Raw genomic sequence first — 21,558 nt, forward strand, 5'->3', positions numbered from 1 at the left:
TGGAAAAAGCATAGGTGAAGTAAAACTAGAATTGTTAACTATCGTGAATTACAGTTTTATGGTAGCTAAACATTGCAACAACTAGCAAATTAATGTTGCATTTTATTCCATGTAAATTTTGGAAATGAATGTTTCATTTGAAAAAAAAAAGGATTACTAAACTGAACCATTTGTATTCTTGAAAGAAAAATGTGCATATCTTTTTTAAAATACATGTGTTTCCAAAAGCCAGAATCATCTGATATACATCAGGTCAAAGTAGGAAAAACAATAGAAAGGGGGAAAAGCAGCTTTGGTTACATTTTTTTATGCTATACGTAACAAAGACTGAAAAACAAGGGAAGTCTCTGGAACTGGTAAGAGCCCTTTGAGACTGGGAACTGGTACAATTACACCAGTCACATTTGCTTTGGTGCACAACACTTGGCCTGTGGTGTCCTCTTACAAGATAAAAGGTTTTAAACTCCAGGATACAGACTAGGGTTGCAGCAATGAGATCCGCAAGTAACATTTCCTGCAGGAATCCTTCAAGAATCCCACCCCTCGAGCTTCACATCCATTTCCCAAAGTGCTCTTCCCAGACTCAGTTACACAGTGGTAATTAATTGGTGGATGAGAGGCTGGACATGGGCTGGCAAGGTGCATTCACAGCCCAGAGGTCCAGCCGTGTCCTGGGCTGCATCAAAGGCAGCAGGACCAGCAGGTCGAGGGAGGGGATCCTGCCCCCCTGCCCTGCTCTCACGAGCCCCCACTTGGAGCACTGTGTCCAGCCCTGGGCTCCTAGCACAAGGAGGACATGGACCTTTTGGAGCAAATTCAGAGGTCACAAAGGTGCTCAGAGGGCTGGAGCACCTCTGCTATGAAGAAAGGCTGAGAAAGTTCAGGCTGTTCACGCTGGAGAATTGAAGGTTCTGGGGGGACTTTAGAGCATCTTCCAGTACCTAAAAGAACTTCAAGAGAGTTGGAGAGGGACTTTTTCACCAGGGCATGTAGTGATAGGACAAGGGGCAACGGTTTTAAAATAGAGAGGGCAGTTTCAGGCTAGATATAAGGACAGTTTTTACAGTGAGGGTGATGAAACAATGGCACAGGTTGCCCAGAGGCCGGTGGCCTAAGAGCAAAATGGCACTGAGATATACCAAGTACTGGTCACTATTCCAAGATACACTCCAGTCTCTCTTACGTGGGGATTTCATTTTTAGACAAGTATGTAGCAGTCTTAGAGAATCAGGGTAAAAAGAAAGCTTAACAGGATTAAAATATTCATAAATCAGGATTAAAATATATGTAAATCAGGATTAAAGCTCAGGCCCTTCGCAGGTATGTTCAAGCCCACATTCTGAAGACCTGCGCTGATCTTAAGATCTCAGGTTTCCTGAATTAACAGGAGCTCTCCAAGAGCTGCCTACATAAATTGTGTACATAGGAGCTAAGGCCTTTTTGGCTCCTTGCCTGAGATTAAAGCACTAAATCCCAAAGAGTGAAAGAGGTCATAGATCTCACACCAACACTGTCATAGCAAAAGGCAATTCTGAGCTCTCCTCCCAGAACTTATGAACACTAGAGTAACCTATTAAACCATAAACCCAGAACCCATTAACACCAGAAGATAACAATCAAATAAAAAGAAAATTAAGCTTGATTACAAGACATACCTTCCACAATGCAGGATAAGGAAGCAAGTTACTTTGTGTCTGAGGCAGCTCATTTCCCACAATGTGCTTCCCAAGGCACTCTGATGTCAAAGAACAAACAAACCATGCAGAGTTGTGCTTAACAGAGAGGAGCGCCAGGTTGTGAAATTCTGCTCCTGAAATAGCCATTTCTCACTGTTTTGTACTGCATACTATATCTCCATGTGCAGGCCAGAAGAATTTTTGACAGAAATGACCTACCAGGAATTTTTTTCTCAAAAAAAAAGCTCCTATAGCTCATGCACTGAAAACCCCAGCAGGAAATATAACATAAAAGCAGCACAGTCAGTAAATACTCGAGTCAGGGTAAAACCAAGAAGAAACTATTTAGAGGTAGTTTTATGACCTATACCTGCCAAAGTTCCCACATCAGGTTTCATAGGTTTATGCTCATATTTTCCTGTAAAATGTATTTTCTCCTTTCACAGTAAAGAGGCTGCACTGTCATCAGAGGAAACCAACCAGACAGAGTACTCTTCCTATAGCCAAGCTCACTCTGAAATCAAACTGAAAAAATTACTCTGATAGTTTGGCTCAGTAATTTCTTCCATTTAGCTTATAATAAAAACAGGTAATGCAAAGTTCCTTTGTTCCTTGTGGTTGCTGAGCTGATAAAGGTCAGAGTCTCTATTGGTATATTTACCAATCTCTGTAACAAATGGCTTTACCTACAGTCTAGTTTGCATGAACTGTTCAGGTATCAGTATTAAACACGTCTAAAGATATACTTCAGGGTTTTTATACTTTAATGTTAACCTTTACTTCTGTGAGTTTCTTCATGTGTTTTTGTGTATCATTCTGCATGAGAAATGAACTCAAATATCTGATTGAATCAAAATTCAACTGTGGTTAAGCGCTTTGCACTTAATGGGACTTCATTAGATAAAAAATATACACTCTGTATATAATTCTGATCAGTACAAAATTTTCAACTGTGAAATTAGGTTTGGACTCAGGAGGTTAAAGGAAGGCAGATCCCCCAGCCACTGGGAGCGGTCCGTCCTTCCCTCCTCACCAGCCACTCGGAAATGGCAGGCAAGAACGGCCCATGGGACTGCAGGAGCGTGCTCACGTCATTGCTCTGATGAGCTCTGGTCTCCAGCACAGGAAAGGAGCAAATACTCTGCCTTATCTTACTGCCCCCTGTCATCATCCTTCCTTGTATTGTGACTGGAGTCCCCCACACGTCATCCAGACATGGGAGCCATCTCCTCTGGCAGGAACATGAAGGATTAGCTGCCTGCCTGGCATCTGTGTACCAGATGAGGGGAAATAAAAGTTTCAGCTCACCTGTGGATGAGCAGATGTTTTTGGCTTCACACCACTACTCACATGTGCTGCTACCTCATGAGTTGATATGTCTATGACAACACCACATACTTCAATTGCCAGACTTTTCTCCTGGGCTTACAAGGGATTTTATCATATGGGAAAATACACAAACTGTAGTGTAAACATCCCAGCTGTACAGGCTTCTGGTTACATTTCCATCTGTCAAAACTCTGGAAGTCTCTAATGCATCTGGCAAACAAAAAACCACACTTACAAATCCATTATGAAAGTGAAAATCTTCCAGCGCTACAAGACCTACTTCTATGCTTTGACCAAAACAAACCTTCTTAAAAATATAGCATTTAGGTTCTTTAATTGAAAAACAATTTAAAGGTTTTATGAAACCACAGTCATTGCCTCTAAATAAAAATCAGGGACTGATGTTTTCCCTTGTGTTGTATGTGGTGAAGATGATGCTGGGTATTCCAATACAGGAGATGCAGACAGTCTGCCTTAACTTGGAGATTTCCCTCCAAGCTTCCTGCAGAACAGACAGAGTTTCCTGTAAGAGTATGTTTGTGAGAAGCTATCATCCACCCAGCAGTGCCTGATGGACACAAACCCTTGCTAAAGGGAAACAGCCCTGCTAAGACTGTGAGACAGTCATTGCATCATTCAGCGCTGATTCATCTTAGCCTTGGCTGGTATCTGATAAACTATAGACAGCCTACAGTACATCTCAGCACTCTAATCACTTTCACTCATTATATTTGTTCAGATCAAACACAGAGAAACAAAATGGGATAAAACTAAACATTAAAAACCCACCTACTTTAGACTTGCAACTGGAAACTCAGCACCCACACAAACGCTACATATCCTTTTTCTGAATTTTGGGATTTCACAGAAGTACTTTTAACCTTGGATTTCATTACTGGAAAGCAAATACAGTCCAGAACTCACTCTCTTCATCTAATGATTTCTACTGTTTTCTCTAAACTTTCTTCTCTGTGATCTGTTTAGCTCTTCCCTCTGCTTTTGACTTTATCCTCAGTGGAAAAACATGAAACACCTGTTATAAAATTAGCCTCCTCAATCCACCTGCATAGCAAGTTCTTGACATGTAGAACTTTCTATATTCCTACGAATCAGTATTTTAACCATGGTCAATTTTCAACAGGTCTGACATTTGGTATCCATTCCTTTCATCCCTCCTTCCTTTTCTTCTATGTACAAGGCACACCCCGATAACCATTTTCAATCCTCTGCCTCTGTGTTGTTATCTGTTCTCATAATTTTACAACAACTTAGATAACAGAGGTTTTTTGGCAATCTGAAATCTAACGTACATAAAACTGAAAAGGGAGTAACATACAATGGAAGAGGGAAATTACTTAAAAGGTAAGCTGCCAATAAAACCACCTTGGAATGTGCCATGCTAGTGTGCCAATGAACTGTAGTGCAGACCATGGGCATGCTTATTTAACAAAGAGTTATAAAAACTCCTGTGGAGTAAGAACTCCAATCTAACCACTTACTTTTATCCAAACATGCTTAACCTTTAATCTGAATCAAACCTGTATTTTTCCCCTGTGCTTTCCAGAGCTAGCAACCACTTCCCCAACCAACCCCATGCAAACACTCCAGATCACCAGTCATATACCATTAGCTGTTAGAGAATTTTTTTGCTTCCACACTACAAACTGGCAGCTTCAGTAAAGCTAACTAGAAGTACAATCTTAATTATTGGATGTCTGCTTTTGACAACAAAAAGAAGAAACCTTCAGTAAGTAGCTCACCAAATGGCTGATTTAGGTTCATAAACAGTGAAGGAACTATCACAAAAGGAATAGTGAAATTCAGATGTCTGTTGCAAAGTGTTCCCAAGCAAGCAAAAAGAATATTACTATATTTGCATCTTCAATACAGCTTTTAAGTACTTTTATTCTCCTGTCTTCTCACTTGAATCTAAGCTTTTTGTCTACCTAAAACCAAGGGAAGAGACTTGGAGACTGGCTTCTCTTTGAGTTTTCTGGTTCAGCCCACAGATAAATCACAGCAGCTGTTTCTATGACATTTCCTGCCCCAAAGAGCCAGCCAAAAGTCCTATCCACATTCTCATCATGTCAAGTATTGCAACATCTTTTTAACAGGAGCTATCAAGCACAGTCTTGTCTTGCTCCAGTTCACCTAGAAAGCAGCTGAAAAGATCAACACTCTCATTTTTTCCCCATCACATCCTTTCCTTTTTGGCCCTCACACAAAACTTAATCCTACCTTTCAAGGCCTTCCTGATTTCTGCCTACCTGTCCATCTACACAGAAGGATTAGCTCCCACCACCATTCAGTCTGTTCATCACCACTGCTCCTTTCAGGAAGGTACCTCTTGCAAAAATTCATTCTTACAAGGAGTACCTACCCATTAAACAGGAGCAAAAAGCATTTTGTTGTCCTTTTCCAAGGACACACAACTCTTTTTCCATAGTACACAGTCAGGAAACTGCTTCCCTACCTTCTTCCAACTGCTTGGACCTTCCTGTTGCCCCGGGCTTTGCAGCCAGTGCAGAGACTGGATAGGAGGGGGTGTGAGAAGGGGAAGGAATGATGTTGTAGGCACCACGTGTTTACACTGTACCAGCCACAACAGAGGTCTTCACCCATGAGTGCAGCTCCTGGACACTGACAACAAGCAAAGACTGACAGCATGTCCAGCAGACAGGCTGCTTGATCCAGGCTGTGAATGCTGAATCCCCCCCAGCACAGCATGCATTTCACAGCTGGTCTCCTTCCAGCTTGGTGCCCCTGAAGAGGATGATCCTTGTGTTCCCAACGCTCAGCTCCACTCCCACCCATCTCACAGGAGCAGCCAAAGCTGTGACAAAGCTCCCTGGTCAGCTGGGGTGGAGCAGACCCCTGCCCTGATGCACCCCAGCTGCTAAGAGTGGGTGTCTGGATCCCCAGTGCTTGAGGTGAAGAAGGGAAATCATGACAACAGCCCCAGAAAGTGATTCACGGCTCCTCAAGAAGCACTTTCCTGTTGAGATGACTGTGCTCACTGTCCTACCCACACTGTGCTGACAGAGTGAAGGGAGTTCAAAGGGTCAGAGACCTCACAGCAGATGCTGGGGGAAGGGAACCGGCAGAGCCCACTTCTTGTACATCCCCAAGGAGAAGGAAGCCTGACACCACCACATCACACCGTGATGGGAACAGGGAGAAGGGGAGCAGGGCTCCTCTTGGGGAACACCTCCTGCCAGATTTTTAACTCCAAGAAGAACTAAGTCAAGGTTAAAAAAGAGGTCATCTCCCTGCTAGTAGAAAGTAACAAAAAATCCTCTGCACTTGGCAGAGTCCTGCTGGGGTTCATTGCTCCTCTTCCAATTGTGAAGGCTGAGCACAGGTAAAGGTGAAAAATACCGGGGGCAGCAGAGAACTGGAGAAAATTCAGAAGCCACCTATCTCCCTTGGGGATCAGCAGCGCCTGGCACAAGCAGCATTTCCCTGGCCCTTTCAGGACCCTATGGAAACAGAGGAAACTGTGTAATTCTGGAGGCTGGCAGGAAATTGTAGAGATCACCTAGTCCAGCCCTCTGCTCACAACAGGGCTAGTTCCAAATAGCACTTACAGACCACAGGGAACTCTTGTCTCTGCGCCAGCCTCAGAGAGCTGATGGGTTTCAGGGCTTGAGCTGAAGCGAAATGTTTTTAGTAATCAAAACAGAAGGTGTCATTACCCAGGCTGAACACACCCCATGAATGTTCACAGTCCCATGATCAAAGGGACCTCCACCACACACACATATTTGTGCCTCCACCCTTCAGCTTTCTCTGCATCTTTGGCAAGATACAGCTCACTCTCTGCTGGAAAGCCAAGCAGCTTCTCCATCTGTGTGCAAGAATAAAAAGACAAAGTGCCAAGAGTCATTTGTACAATGAAGACATTGTGTCACAGACTTCTTCATTATCTGTGCTGCTCATGAAGGAATGAGATCAAAACCCTCAGTACAGGAAGCATTTGAGTTGACATTCAAGTACAAATAGCTTTACTCTATTAGACTTTCTGCCACCAGAAATTACTACATCAGTCAGAATTTGAGTGCACTCTGACCTAGATTTTCAGAAGTCCATAAAGACAGTTATTCCAATCCACTTTCACAGATACATACTGAGATGCTGTTCCAAATGTTAAAATATAAAGTAAGTATTAAAAGTCAACATGTAAAGACAGTGGGTTGAGAGCTGGACTTTTGGGTGAGGACGGAAAGAATCTGGGTAGGGAGTGGGAACAGTAGATTTTTTTCTTTTTGCACAGAAACGTCTGGGTATTTATATTTTATATTATCACTGTTTGAATATCAGCAGGAATGTTGTAAGCCAGTTGACCCAACAAAGTCAGTTAATTTCCTGGTCCTGCTGCTAGGTTTGTTATTAGCCAGTGTCTACCGATGTTTGGGAAATGAGTCATCTCATACTTATTAGTAATATGCTGTTTTTCCTTGTCATTATTTCTAAGTTCACTTCAAAAGCAGAGTACAATGGAAACCTTACAGGAGTCTTCTGTTGCTTCTTTTGGGAAGATACTGCCACACCTGGGCCTTGTGTCAGGTCCAATCAGAGATCTACTGTTGTCCTAATATGATTTATGGAACCATACATTAGTGTGGAGCCATAAAAAGCCATATTTCTTATAATATGAAGATAGAAAATTATCAAAATTTTCTCCAGGAAGCAATAATTCAGAGTTTCATAGTGGCAAGGAACGTAGAGGTTTTAGTGGAGAGGACAAATAAGATGATGGTGCTGATCTCTTTTATTTAACAACTTTAGTATTCTCCTTTAAGTTTTTAATATACAAGAGGAATGTTTCTAACTAAGCTGAGTTGGTAGGGAATGCAGCCCCTAAGTGAAAAAATGCTTCTGTAAACACTCAAAAATTACTCACTATTGTAATATACTTTCATTTTCCTCCATGTGTGCCTCCATGTCATAAAGACAGGTTTGTCTTAGGCAATTTAGCAGGAAGTGATTCTAATCAACTGTTACAAGCCTCTTCACCAGCCCCTGGGGATCCAACAGCTCACCTTAAACCATCTTCCTCCCTCATAAATCACATCCAACAACCCTGCTATTCCAGCCTCTTTTCCTCTGCACTGTGCTCCCTTCTACTCCCTGTTCCTGATTTCCTTCAGCTCTACATTCCCCATGGTTCAGCTGGTTTCCCAACAAAAAAAATCCACCAGGATTTTGTCTCTTTTCTCTTTAAGGAAAACAGTAATATCTAAAGCTACTCAATCTGCCTTCACAGAAGTTTGCTTTTCTTCTTCCCTGTTTTTTCCCCTTCCTTTAATTTTTGGGCTAGGGTATTTTGTTCATAAGGAAAATAAAAGAAAATTATGGCAGAACACACTGTCCTCCTTCAGTCTCACTTTCAAAGCATTTTTTGAACTTACAGAGCACCATTAGAAATCTCAGCTCTGTTTCTGACTGTGCTTTTTGCAGAAAGCAGTGTCCCAGGCTGCTGAACTCTACATGACTTTTAAGTCCTTTGAAATACAGGCCACCCTCCACTTCAGCCCGTTTCCAGCAGGCTGAAGCCCTCCATCTCTTTAATCGAGCCCTGCCCAGCATGTTTCTGAGGGATCCTCCGCTCATTCTCATTCTTGCTTGTGGGATACACAATTGGGGATTACACTGGCCTTCAGCAAAGAACAGAGTCCAACAAAAGAGCTTTGTAGACCAAGCTCATACAAGCTTCAGTGACCTCTTCAGTAAAGAACTAATAATTAGCCCAATTCTGAATTACGTGTGATATTTTCCATAGGATCTAGCACCGATGCTTATGACTCCTGTCAAGTCAGAAGGCACGCAACCAGAACAGGATTTAAGCCATTTAAGCAAGCAGGAATTAAATTGCTTTGTATGTGGGAAAATTATTGTGGGGTATGAAATAACCCACAGAAATTAGGGTGAAAAAACCTCAGAGTGCCAGTAAAATAAACACACAGGGATGATTCAGCTGCAAGCTGCAGAACTGCCAACAGCTTTCAAGAGTGGCGAGATGCAGGGGTTTGCTCACACTGTTAGAAAACAGAAGCTGCATTTACAGGCTATGCTTCCAGATAATCCACAAAGCCAAAATATGTTTCAAGCAGAATGAGCACCCAGTAGCAGAAATGTCATTATTGTCAGCATCTGTTTTATGTAAATTCAGTGTACAGCTTTTGCACAGCACCTTCAAAGTCCACTGCATTCTTCATTCCCTCCTGGCATCAAATCCTCCATTCAAATAAATTAAAGAACTAAAATATCCAATAAACCATAACAGACACTGTCAGTACTGCAACTAGGAAGAGCTTACAAGGTATGGATGACATATACATAGTAATATGCAGAAAAATAGATGCTTTGTGTGCATCCCTAGTTGTTTTACAATACCAAAAGGTAAGTCAGAGTAAAGAAAAGTAAAGAAAGAAATGAAAACACTTTTTTTTAGTTGAAATAAAAAAACATATCCTCCAGAGATGATGCCATGCATTAAATGATCACATAGATGCTAGATGATTTTCTTCAGAATTAAACTAAATTTCTGTTGAAAAAATGCATATTTGGACTATTAAAAACTATTTGGAAATTTCTATGACTCCTGCCAGAGTGAAAGATCCAAACTTCAAAAGCAACGATTACATATGATTCATTGCCATTTTCCAAAATCAAACTCTTTTAATTTTGTTTTCAAACTAAGCTTAGAATTTTGAATTAATGCAGAAATTTCAAATGCCAAGAAACAGATCGTGCAACATTCCTTCTTAAAAAATGGAACTAAAAATATCCCGCTTGGCTCGATTCCCTGCGACTTTTTCCCAGTGAGGCCGCGGAGAGCTCTGATTTTAGTGTCGCGCTGGGCGCAGCTGTTCCTAGACGGCTCTGCACATCTGGGCACCTTTCCCACCCGGCCCTGGGAAAGGGGGACAGGTGTGTCCCTGCGGGGCAGGAGGGGACAGCAGAGCCCCGCGCTGTGCCCGCTGCCCCGGCGAACAGCGGAGGCCGAGGGGGAGAACAACCCACCATCGGGAGCAATGCATGGGAGGGAATAAGGTTAAAATATAGAGGTGGGAAAAAAGAAAAATCAAAACCCATCAAGACACATTAACAAGTACTTTTGAAACAAAGTGCCAGAGCCTTGCATCCCCAATGAAATCACAGTAAGTCTCTGTTTTCACTTTCTGCTTTCACCTCAGAATGAGCTTTAGGTATACGTAATTTAATCTGAATTCTTATATGAGACAAATGTAGTTTATCTAATGTCTTGCGGATTATTTGCACGCCACTGAGCTGATACATCTCAGTATTGAGCAGTTGTAATTTCTAGTCCTCGGCTCACCTGACCAGGAAAGGAGCAAGGAGACTGGTTCTCTATTTCTGCAACCCCTAGAGAAAGAGGCCACAGAGGATGCTAGGCACATTTTGTGATAAATTTGCAGCTTCACTGTCTAGTCAGAAAGCAGGTCCATCACTAGGTGGAACACTTGTGAGTTTCTTTCTTCTCATTCTTTTGTCTCCACCGCTTATTTTTCCTACACAGGTCACATTCTTCATTACAGTTCTGGACCATCGTATCATTAGCATTGCTCAGCCCTCTTCAACACTACATCCTTTCATTTCCACCTTCAGCCAACCTGCACCTATAAAGTAAAACAAATGAAGACAATACCAGTCGAACAAATTCTGCACGGATCTATGGCAAAGATTAAGCATTTGTGTAGCTCATTGCTTCCTGGGGAACCAGTAAATAACATTTTCAATCAAATGACGTCTCGTCACCTAACAGGCACAGTAAAGTTTGGAACTGGTTACGGTTGTGCCTGTCTCCAAGAAAATATTTCAAGTATTCCTATTTCCAGAAAAAAAAAAAGTTCCAAAATGTTATATCCAAAATTTTAAAAAGTATCAATTCATGGGTGTTATAAACAGTCCAGAAATTTTAAAAGTGTAATTTCACGAGTGAGCATTTTTTTGAAATAAAAGGCTGACAGTGGCTAACAATATGATTCCCAAAATCATGAGAGATGAAAGGCTTTGACAGACATTGTTTTTTTTCCTCAGTATGTGATTAGAAGAGTTATGAACTAGCATTACTTTGGACTCTTCTCAATTTTCATTTCCTCAAAAGGAGGCCTGAGTAAAGTTGATCAAGAACCAGAAAGCTTTTGGAGGTAAAATTAGCATTGCAGGGTGGCGTGGCATGGCATCAGGAAAAATAGAAGGCTGGGGAGAGAAAACATCCAAGGGAAAGGGACCTATAAGTACAAAAATATCAATATTCAACAGAGATCGATTGTCCTTACTGCAAAGGCAGACATAGTTAACTATCATGGGTTGGCAAAGTTTTGTTTTCTAGTTATTATTAAGACCGTTACATTAACCTCAGCTAGTTTCTGCAGTAGTTATTTCCACAGATTTTGTTCTACTACCTTTTTAATGTTGCTTGAGGTCTAACCCAGGATTTCACATGAAGAGGAAACTCCCACTTTGCCGCAAGAAAAATTCTGCTCTCTCTGTCCTTAAAGACTGTTATTCCCCTTTTGCATTACAAAGTTGGGAAAACCCCAGAAAATATTTCAGATCCTTGTATTTTTGAGTAAGCTTTTTACCCTCACCCTTCCAGATTCAGTTGTTAATTTTGGTTCATGGGAAACATTGCTGAAGTCTTCATCAGCACTTCCTTTTTCTTAAAGTGTAGGTTTAAACTTCATCTTGACATGCTGCAAGCCAAAACCAAGCTCCTACCTGGCGGAAGGGATTAGAGCCTACTCAAAATGAGGGGGTGGAACCCCCAGAATTTTCTATTCCAGATGCAAAACTGCTTCTATCAGCCAGGATGACATGACTCAGACCAATGCAATACCTGCGGGCAGCGCGGAATGCTTTCAGAGTATTGCTCAAACAATAGTCAAAGTCAGCGCAGCTTGTTCTGACCAATCTCCAAAAGAGATTTCTGGAATCAGTAGCACGATGCTTTAGCCAGCTGTCACTTGGTAAAGATGATACCAAAATTCTAAAGAGAAACTATATTTAAAAAAAAAAAAAAAAAAAATCCAACAGCTGGAGTTTTCATTTCCAGATATGCTACAGAATTTGTTCCCCCTCTGAGAAAGTACTAAGAGATGTAGAAGCAGGAGAAGGGGAAAGGGAGTAGGGGAAAGGCACTGAAGGCACTGGAATCACCCTGTGCAAGGAGGTTTTCTGCAAGTGGGGATGCAGAACTGGGAGTGCTGAGCTGGACGAGGTGAGGGCTGGTAATTTTCAAAGACAAAAGTAAATTGCAATTCCTAAGGAAATTCATCACATTGATTTCATATCCAGTTAATGTTGAGTACCTTTCTTCTCGCAAAGGACAACATAATTTGATAATTAATATCTCCACTCCCAAAATTTATATTGGCTTATATTATTATCATGCAATCTTGTGTCTTCAACCCATCTAAAATAGTAAAATTTAAAAAGAATTGATTGTGCTAGGAGAAAAATTTAAAATAATGATATAAGAAAGAGTTTCTTGGTAAGAGATTATTAAAAACACAGAAAGTTATACATCTGTGCAATTAAATGACATGATTTCTGTGCCTTCACTTAGAACTGCTGACATTCTGTGGGAAAGCTTCATTGTCTACAATTATCAGTAGTAAAGTAATGTGGGCTCTGAAGCCAGCTACATCCTAGGATTCATCCCATGCTTCCTACCACTCAATTTTCCCTGTGATCAGTCTGCCACCACTGCCTCTCCTACAGCAAGAGCTGCTGACTAAGAGCTGCTCTTCCTTTCCACAAGTAGGAGTCATGGCCCTGGAGTTCACCTTCCTGAGAAGAAGTGTGGTACTGATGAGCTCACCATGAGGTCTCTTCTGCAGAACTGCTCAGCGGGGTCGTGAATTGGCTCTTGATTTTGAGAACCTTTTCAGTGAAAAATAAGGGGCATGGTTCAAATAAAAAAAATAAAAATTAAAAAAAAAAAAAAAAAAAAAAAAAAAAAAAAAAACACCAAAAAAACAAACCACCAAAACCACACCTGCTTGTGAGCAGTAAATCCTTGTTGACTTTGTGAGTTAAACACTACAAGCACAAAAACAACAGAACCTCTGCCAGATTCTCCTTGATGCAGCATTATCTCCATCTATCTCCAGGCTTACTACAGTGTCCCACAAAATCCTTATTCATTTCCCATGTCCCCAGAGCTCACCCCACACATAGACCCCCTGCCCCCCGAACATCTCTCCTGTATCTTGCTTGGCTTTAAGCTGAGGAACAGAGAGCAGAGGCTGCAGTAAATGTTTGTGCAGGGCTGGCACGCTGCTTTCACACAGAGTGAACCAGGGTCACTTCCTCCTCTAAATGGGCAGTTAAAATGGTGCAAATACCTCTTGCCTTTGCTCAGCTAGTGATTTCCACAAAATATGAGAGCACTTAATATCTTGGGACCTCTCCTGCTCTGTCCAATTGTGCTGAGTTGTGTAACAAGCCCACAGTTACCGGAAGACTCTGACATAAGATGCAGTTGCATAACTTGTTTCCTTCCGAAACTGGGAGAAAAATGACACTATCACTACCACACGAGTTTCAGCTGTCTTCTTCTCTGCCAGCAGCCTTTACCCGGAGGGAGAACCCTTAGGTTTCTCCTGAGAGTGAGCATGCATGCCCATATCTCCCCATCACTGCTCCCTCATGGTCCTTTCTGCAGATGTTTGTCTCTAACTACCAGCCATGACTCTGGTTTGATGTCATCTCCAGCTTTCTTACACCACATCACACAACACTTTATATGCCACCGTTATTTTTATATATGTAAATACCAAAACAAAAACAGTGAGGAATTCACATATATATATGAAAATAATATTTACATGCATATGTTTCCATAGAGAAATAAAATGGAGATATATGTGCATTTTCATGAGCTGGACAATCACCAGAAGTGCCACACATCCATTTCTAATAATCTCATCCTGGAATTCCCACTCAAGCAGAATGAAAATGCAGTAGTACCCTGAGAGCCACTGTCAAAGGTAGTTGGACAGACACCAGCTACCTTTGTGTGACTTAAGTCCAAACTTGAATCCTGCTGTTTTTTTTATGCCGCTGTCTGGAATTTTTACCTTAAAATGCAGATAAGTACCTTAAGCATACAGTTGTAAGAGCATAATTATTAGAAATCTCTTACGACAGTGGATTTCACGTACATTGCCAGAAGCAAAACAAACTTCTAAATCCTGCCCCTTGCCACAGCCAGTAAGAACCTTAGTAGGTGCTACACCTACATTAAATAATCAAGATTTGTAACAACAGCATTAGGAAATAATAATTTAAAAAAAAAAGCCCCATTACTTATTTTGTTTAAGTATTAGTGCTTTGTATAAAACAGACACTTATCAGCTTTTCAGGCATCTGAAAGGACCACTTACTGCCAAGTAAAACTTAGATGTCTGTAATGAGAAAGTTCCGATTAAATTCTTCTGACAAGGAAGTAAATACAGCTTCCACTAAATACACATTATAGATTTCTTCTGTCGTGGTTTAAAACTTCACTCTAGTTTCACTCTACCTTCAGAATGCAGAAGGTCCACACCATGACCTTAACCTCTTGGGAGACAGGTTTTTTCCTCTATTTATATAACTCCTGGCACCTAGATTTTTGCCAGGGTTTCAAAATAATATTATAAATAAATAATAGTAATTGAATTAGCGCTAACTTCAAATATTAGGATCTAGCAGGATGGCTAGCTTCTAGAAACAGGACTGATGCTAGTACATAAGCACTAATTTATCCCACTACCCTATGATTAAGAGGGCTAAAAGAAAAGCAGTGAAGCAGTAAGCTGAAGTTCAATAGACAAAGGAAATAAAACAGAGAATCAGCTTGTTGTGCTGCTATGGCTGAGTGCATGTGCCTTCCCACATTTTACATGTTCTGCTCCTTTGTTATCTGTCCATAGCTTTCAGAGTTTAACAGTGCTCTTCTGCAAGCTGTGCCAAGTGCAGAGGGAAACTAAATTCCTTCTTCTGAAAAACGGTTCAATTACTCAAGATACAAATCTGAGTTACAAAAAGGGAAAAAAGAAAAGTATACAGCATATTGGCTAAACTATGCAATTAATTTCCAGAAAGAACAGGGTGCAGAGCAGTAGGCGTAGAACCCAGGTTTAACAGGGTTGGAAGCGGGGTTAGTTAGGAGTATAGCATCAGGATTTGCAAGAAGGCAAATAAAATAGTATTTTATTTAGAAGTATCAGTCATGGTACCTCCAAAAGAGCGCTGCTACACAGACTTGTTACCCACTAGCCAGTTGCAAGGGCCAAGCTGGTGATTTTGCTGCAGCTTTCTGGTTCAGGAAATAGGCCAGCTCCATAATGTGGAGATGTCATAAACTGGAAAAACAATTCTCCACAGGTGAGTCAGAAGAAACAACAGACAAGCTCAATCAATGACAAGCCATGGCTATGGGAACAGAGAAAAGACAAGGGAAACAATCAAACCCACAGAACAAATAATTACATAATCTTTTGCTTTCCTCACCGCAAGAGCACCAAAGCTAATAAGCCATTATTAACTCTCCTGAGGCTCTAACTTTGGGTTACGCCTGATGACACCAGAATTGTTGTTGACAAGAAAATCTGACACCCTCAAGGGCTACGTCCTGCATCTCTATGTCAGCATGACCCCGCTGGCCCAACCCCAGAGCCCCTTCCTCCCCAGAGCGCCCAGCCCTGGACTCACCCCAGCCAGGAGACCACAGCAGCTTGGAGCTTCCCCACCACCACAGCAGCAAAGTCCAGCGTGAGTTCAGGTCACTTCAGTGAGCACGGGGAGCCAAACCAAGACCTCCCTGGACTAGAGGACAGAAAAATCTCTCCTCCTCTGAGCTGAGATGAGCTGGGCTCAAACAGGCTCTAGAGAGGCAGGTGGGGCAGTAACTGAGGCTCTCTCACCCCCGGGGGAAGGACTTTGAGAGTAAACACCTGAAATGGAAGCCAGCCTGCCTGGAGCTGAATAGGAGAGGAGAAGAGAAGGGTCAGACTAAGTGCTTGGCCTCTCAGACACAGTTTCCAGGACAGGTTTTGAGGGATAAGCCTCCATTTGCAGAAGGATTTGTGCATGCAGCGTATTCTGGTTTGTCAAGTGATGCAGGGACCTGAGAGTGATCATCCGACTGCCCAAGGGATAAAACATGGCAAACCTGGCAAAGCAGCTGGCAGGACTCAGCCCATCTCCTTAGAGAACGAGGGGAGGCTGTCAGCAGCTGCTCAGAAGTATTTTGGCATTACCAGGAAGGGAGAACACCAGCAGAGACTGTTAGGATAAAATGAGAGGGGGAGGCAGCTGGTGGGCATTTGCTTTTTCTGTAAGCTCAACGGAGAAGGACACTTCTGATCTTATAGGTTTTGTAAATTGCAAGTGTCAGGGGAGCTGCTTGTGCAGTTTTAAATCATTCCATTCCCCAAGTCTGTTTGTCTAGAGAGCTTGACGAATTCCACTGCCTCAGCTATTTAGACTTGTTCCGGAAGTTTGGTAAATAAATCCCTTAAAGGGGCTGTGAAACTACCCATGTGTGTTGTTTCTTAGGGGTGTAATTTTTCACAGCTGCTGTGAATGGCTGAAAAGGTGTGTAAACAGACACCAACAAAGTTTCTAGCAGTGCTTTTTCATATTCTTTTGATAAAAGGGTGCATCTTTCTCACCTTAAAATCAGTTTTTCTGTAGCTCATCCTAAATTTTGGACTACTTAATCCCCTGAATTGTTTGCTGCTTAGTTCTGAGGGAAAATAAAAATACGTGCCATCTAAATCCTCCTTGGAAGTACAGGTAGCCCATCCTTTCCCATCCCTTTAAATCACATATCTCTAGTATTGAAGTGTTTCTCAATAGACTAAAACCAAAGTAGTCATGTTTCTGCCTGCCTGACCTACTAATCATGCCCTTTGGATTGTTGACTTTTTGTTTTCCACAAGTAAAACCTGCTATCTCAAATCTGAGCATGGAAGAGACACTCCAGTTCGTGTGCCTGAAGATCTTTTTGACTTAGTCTTATGCTGCTTCGTGACACAAAAATGTATTTGCATTTATGCTGACCAAAGGTGGAGCTCCCTCTTGCAGGTCACTGTGTTCTGCTGCTGTGGGAATTTCCAGAAAGAAAGAGATAAGAGTAAGGAAAGGCTGTGTGTGGATGTGGAGTCTGAACCATTCCAGCAGTAAGAAGCTGAGGGCTGAAGCCATCTGGGCTCTGGTGGGAAGGATGTGTCAGTGCAGCACCCCGTTCCTACCTGACAGCGCTGCACACTGCACCAGGGGACAGAAATAAAAGTGCCTTCCCATCCTCCTTTCTCTTCTTCTCCTGTGCGCTCCTATAGCCTTGAACACAGCAATCATTCCAGACTGGGAGACAAAGGTGATTAGTAAACTTTTAAAATCTTCTCTTTGAGAAGAAAACAGTTTGAAAAGAAGGATTAAAAACTCAGCATCATTTTCCACAACTAAAGGCTCTTTGTATTGGTTCTGTTCCCTTTAAAGCCTGGAATGCTTATGATGGTTAGTTTAGGGGAGAGTATGGGACTTTTTTTCAGTAAACAACTTCAAATTTCCCTAAATTAGAAACACATTCAAGTTTGGAAAACAATTGTCTGGCAGTTGCTTTTACAAGAAAACCATGCCGCAAGCACAGCTCCAGACTGCGCTGCAAAGACCTTTCAGGTTGGATTGTACTGAGCAATGCAGGACCAACATCAAAAGTCAGGGCTTTGGCGCGGTTTACATGTAAATGTGATGGTGGGTTCACACTGCAGTCGGTCTCTCCCCCAAGGAAATCTGTGAATCAATCCAGTAGGGGGATTCGTATTTTCAGAGTCCAAGACAGATTACTTTTTCAGGTACAGACCCATTACTAGTTCAAAAAGAGTTGCACGGATTTGGGCAGATGGAAGCTTAATACTTGTACATGAAAGCAAGAATAAGTGAATCTGAAGTGACTGCTGAGGCCGCTAAGATAAAGCCACATCAGAGTGATTCATTTCTTCCAATGATACTGAGAGGCAGCAGATGACAATTAAGTGTTCTGTCACCACAAATTGCCTCAAAACTAATTTAGAGATAGCATCACCCTAAAGAGATGCTACTTTTTCATTCAATCCAGATAACACACTAGATTAACCAAGTCACTAAATCCATTATTGGTACAGTTTTTCATAGTAATAAATCATTAAAAAAATCATAAGAAATCATAGTTATAGACCAGAACCCTGTCGGTTTCCCCCCGTAAAATGCTTGTGTTTGATCAACATGAGGGAGGACCAAGCCTTTTCCAGCACAGAGTATTGACTCAGCATGGCTCTAAGCATCATGGGCCCACTTCAAAGCACATGAGGAGTCCACTTTGCAGCAGCACTGAAAACACACCTACTAAATAGAAACCTGTCCCTTTGCAGTGTTAATCTTCTCTCAATATTGCCAAACTGGGTATCATTTGAAAGACTCAGGCTAAATTTCAAGAGAAGTATAGGACTAATTTGCCAGTGAGAATTTGGGAACGCCTGCAATTCCCAAGAGCAGACAAGGATTTCAATATTTAATGTGTGCCTAAGGATTACGATAGAGAAATCCATAAAATCTTATTTCTTTGAGCTTTATTAAATTTTGAAGATATAAAGCGGACGACAGCAGCACCAAAAAAAATTCATTGTATAGCTTTGGAGGTCTCTGCAAACATCCTCTATTTACTCACAAATGACCACAGTTTAGCTTTTCAGCAGATTCGATAGGAAGTCTGCGTGGAACACCACATCACGTTATAAAGAGGAAGGAAGCTAGGAGAATTTTGGAACAGAAGAGAGAAAGTTTGGTTTAGTTTTCTTACATAAGTGAGCATCATGCCTTTCCTTTTGTCTGGTAAAGATTTGTGGTAAAGACGATGGGGAAATGCAATATAGGAAGTAACATCTATAAAGTCTTGTTTTAAAATCTCACCACTGTCAATACACAGAACGTTGTGTCCTTTCATGCTCAGTGGCACAGTATATGCTGAGCTTTCAGTGAAAACAGAAAAAAACCCCAACCTTTATTTGCTTTATCTCCAGTATATGTTTTCACTGAATTGCAAAGGCCTGCAGTTATGTGCTTGTTTGGGTCCTCTGCTCATGATTTCTTTCTCACATGCACAACTAAACTTAGACTAAAATAAACTGCAACAGAAAACACTTCAAAGTACACACAACACACAGATGGATTGAATCCCTCAGAGTTTAGAACCTAAGTTACCTTCGCAAGTATTGAAGAAATAAGGAAAAGGTATACTAGGATTGTGTCATGAGGATGAAATACAAGCCATTCCAGACATGTATTAGCCAAATATTCATTTAACAAGTTTTTTTTTTTAATTTATTTCTTTCTTTTTGAGTATTCCAGGTTCTTGCAATAATGAGCCTTTCAACTGAGGTTGCAGGTCTGATTGGTGAGGTTCCAGCTCTGACTGGCTACAGATTAGGTACAGATATAACCTGTGGGAAATTCCATATTTGTGGAAACGCATTCCTGGTTTGTGTCTGGAGTGACGCAGATGTTGAGGATGTGGGGAGCAGGCAGGATCATGGCAGCACATTGCCTCCTTTCATCACCAGTTTGATCATCCTCAGTAGCTGTCAGGCTACACTGCCAATGCCAAATCAGACAATCAGCTCACTTGACTTGACAACAACAAGCATAGCTTTGCCTGCAGTCAGACTCGTACTCTCTCTACGGGTAAAGTACTGCATCAACTCTTAAGCTTCATACAAAAAGCAGAATAAGCCCCATGAGTTTAGTTGCAGCCTTTCTTGTGGGTTTTGCTCATAGGCTTCCTACAGCAACATGTGCAAGTACCAGTTAGCCTTACCCTCACTTACTCAGAGAGCCAAGAGTACATGAAACAGATTGTTAAAGTGTACAGTTACAAAATAAGGTATAACTCACTGAAACCACAGATTATCCTTGCCAGATGCTCACAAGTTGCCAAGCTGAATTAAGTGGGATTTCTAGAACAGAAAGGATAACTTTGGGACATCTCAAAATGGCTAAACAGCTCAAAGAAATCAGAAAATGTTTTTTGCCTCCTGCATTCAGCAGAAAAGAAAGAATACTTCCCTCTCTTTCTAGAACACATCAAAATGCCTAAGATTACAACCATCAGAAAGACTGGGGAATCTTCCTCATAGCTTAAGCAATGAATGGCAGATTCCAGTATTATTTTAAGCCTCAGTTTTTGCTCTCCATATGCATCATGTTCTTAACAAGGAAAAGAAGGGCTGCCCTTCTGTGATATCCAGAAGCAGAGAGAGTATCTAAGTATTAAGCCTGTAGCATTTTGTATTGTTTATGAAGATGTTGATGAAAATTATTTCCTGTTATCAAAAAGACGCAGTGTCTACAAGTGCTGTTCCCTTTATAAATTCACGTTGCTGGAAATAGTAAGGGTTCTCTCTTCTGCTGGACAAATGGCCTCTGTAAGGTCACACAACCCTCTAGACATAACACAGGGACATTTTTGGATGATGATGTTTAAGTGTTCTTTCCACACTTTCTACATTTTTTGCACTTTCTCGGTTTCCATAATTATCCTGGGAAGTTTATTAGTAATACAGGACAGATGATTACAAGCATTAAAATATTTTGTAGTGGACATTAGTAATCCATGTGGATTTCTGCTGAATGAGGCATCAAACTCTTGCTTATCTCTTCATGCCTAATTTTTTCAGTCTAACTTCCTTGAGATACATTTTGATCTTCTGTTTGTAACAGTTCTTCTTGCAACCCATAGCCATTTTGTTCTGGTTTAGGATCAAAGAATTGATTCTATTGTCCTGAAATCTGCTTGAAAGAACCATCTACTTTCTAGAAACCCTGTTTATATTGCTTAACAGGATTTTGCATACAAGTAACAACTAATTGATACGATTGTGAAGGACCAATGCTCCCGTTTAAGGGGCTGCTTAGTAAAAATGATTCAAGCATCTCAAAAATACAGTAATAAAATTTCATTATGAGTTTTTAAACTGTATTCTTCAATATTATGCTTCTACAAAATTGAAAACTATTTCAAAATAATATATGACTCTGGAGAAAAAGTAAATTATTCACTTTTGAAATAATATTAAAATATTCTAATAATAAAAGTCTGCAACTCTGAAATGAAAATGGATGTCAGTCTCTCTTCCCAGGTAACAAGGGAAAAGACAAGAGGAAATGGCCTCAAGTTGTGGCAGGACAGGTTTAAATTGGATATTAAGAAAAAGATCTTCACTGTGGCATGCCAAGCACAGGAACAGGCTGCCCAGGGAAGTGTCTGACTCACCATCCCTGAGGGCATTTAAAAGATGTGTAAATGTGGCACTCAGGGACAGGGTTTAGTGGTGGACTTGGCAGTATTAGGGTAATGGTTGGACTCTATCTTAGAGGTCTTTTCCAACCTAAACAATTATATGATTTTATAATTCAAATAAATTACCTCTATGCACAGGGAACCATACCTGTTCCTAATATGAACAGAGGAATTAACGAAATGAAACATGATACGATC

At 41.2% G+C, this 21,558-nt stretch overlaps 1 long non-coding RNA gene across 5 annotated transcripts; it reads right to left on the bottom strand.

Moving 5' to 3' along the window:
• Positions 1-8,386: 8,386 nt before the first annotated feature.
• On the bottom strand, positions 8,387-16,160 carry LOC120755903 (uncharacterized). 5 transcript variants are annotated; one of them, XR_005701913.2, is made up of 6 exons: positions 15,977-16,160; positions 15,735-15,848; positions 15,260-15,455; positions 12,856-12,917; positions 11,872-12,032; positions 8,387-10,648 (listed from the first exon to the last, which is right to left on the bottom strand). It is a non-coding gene; the product is annotated as an uncharacterized LOC120755903 (long non-coding RNA). The 5 variants fall into 5 exon arrangements; XR_005701915.2 differs by lacking the exon at positions 12,856-12,917 and having other exon boundaries at positions 15,260-15,385; XR_005701911.2 differs by lacking the exon at positions 12,856-12,917.
• Positions 16,161-21,558: the final 5,398 nt, after the last annotated feature.

The sequence above is a fragment of the Hirundo rustica genome, chromosome 8, assembly GCF_015227805.2.
Source record: "Hirundo rustica isolate bHirRus1 chromosome 8, bHirRus1.pri.v3, whole genome shotgun sequence".
In the NCBI taxonomy this organism is placed as follows: Eukaryota; Metazoa; Chordata; class Aves; order Passeriformes; family Hirundinidae; genus Hirundo; species Hirundo rustica.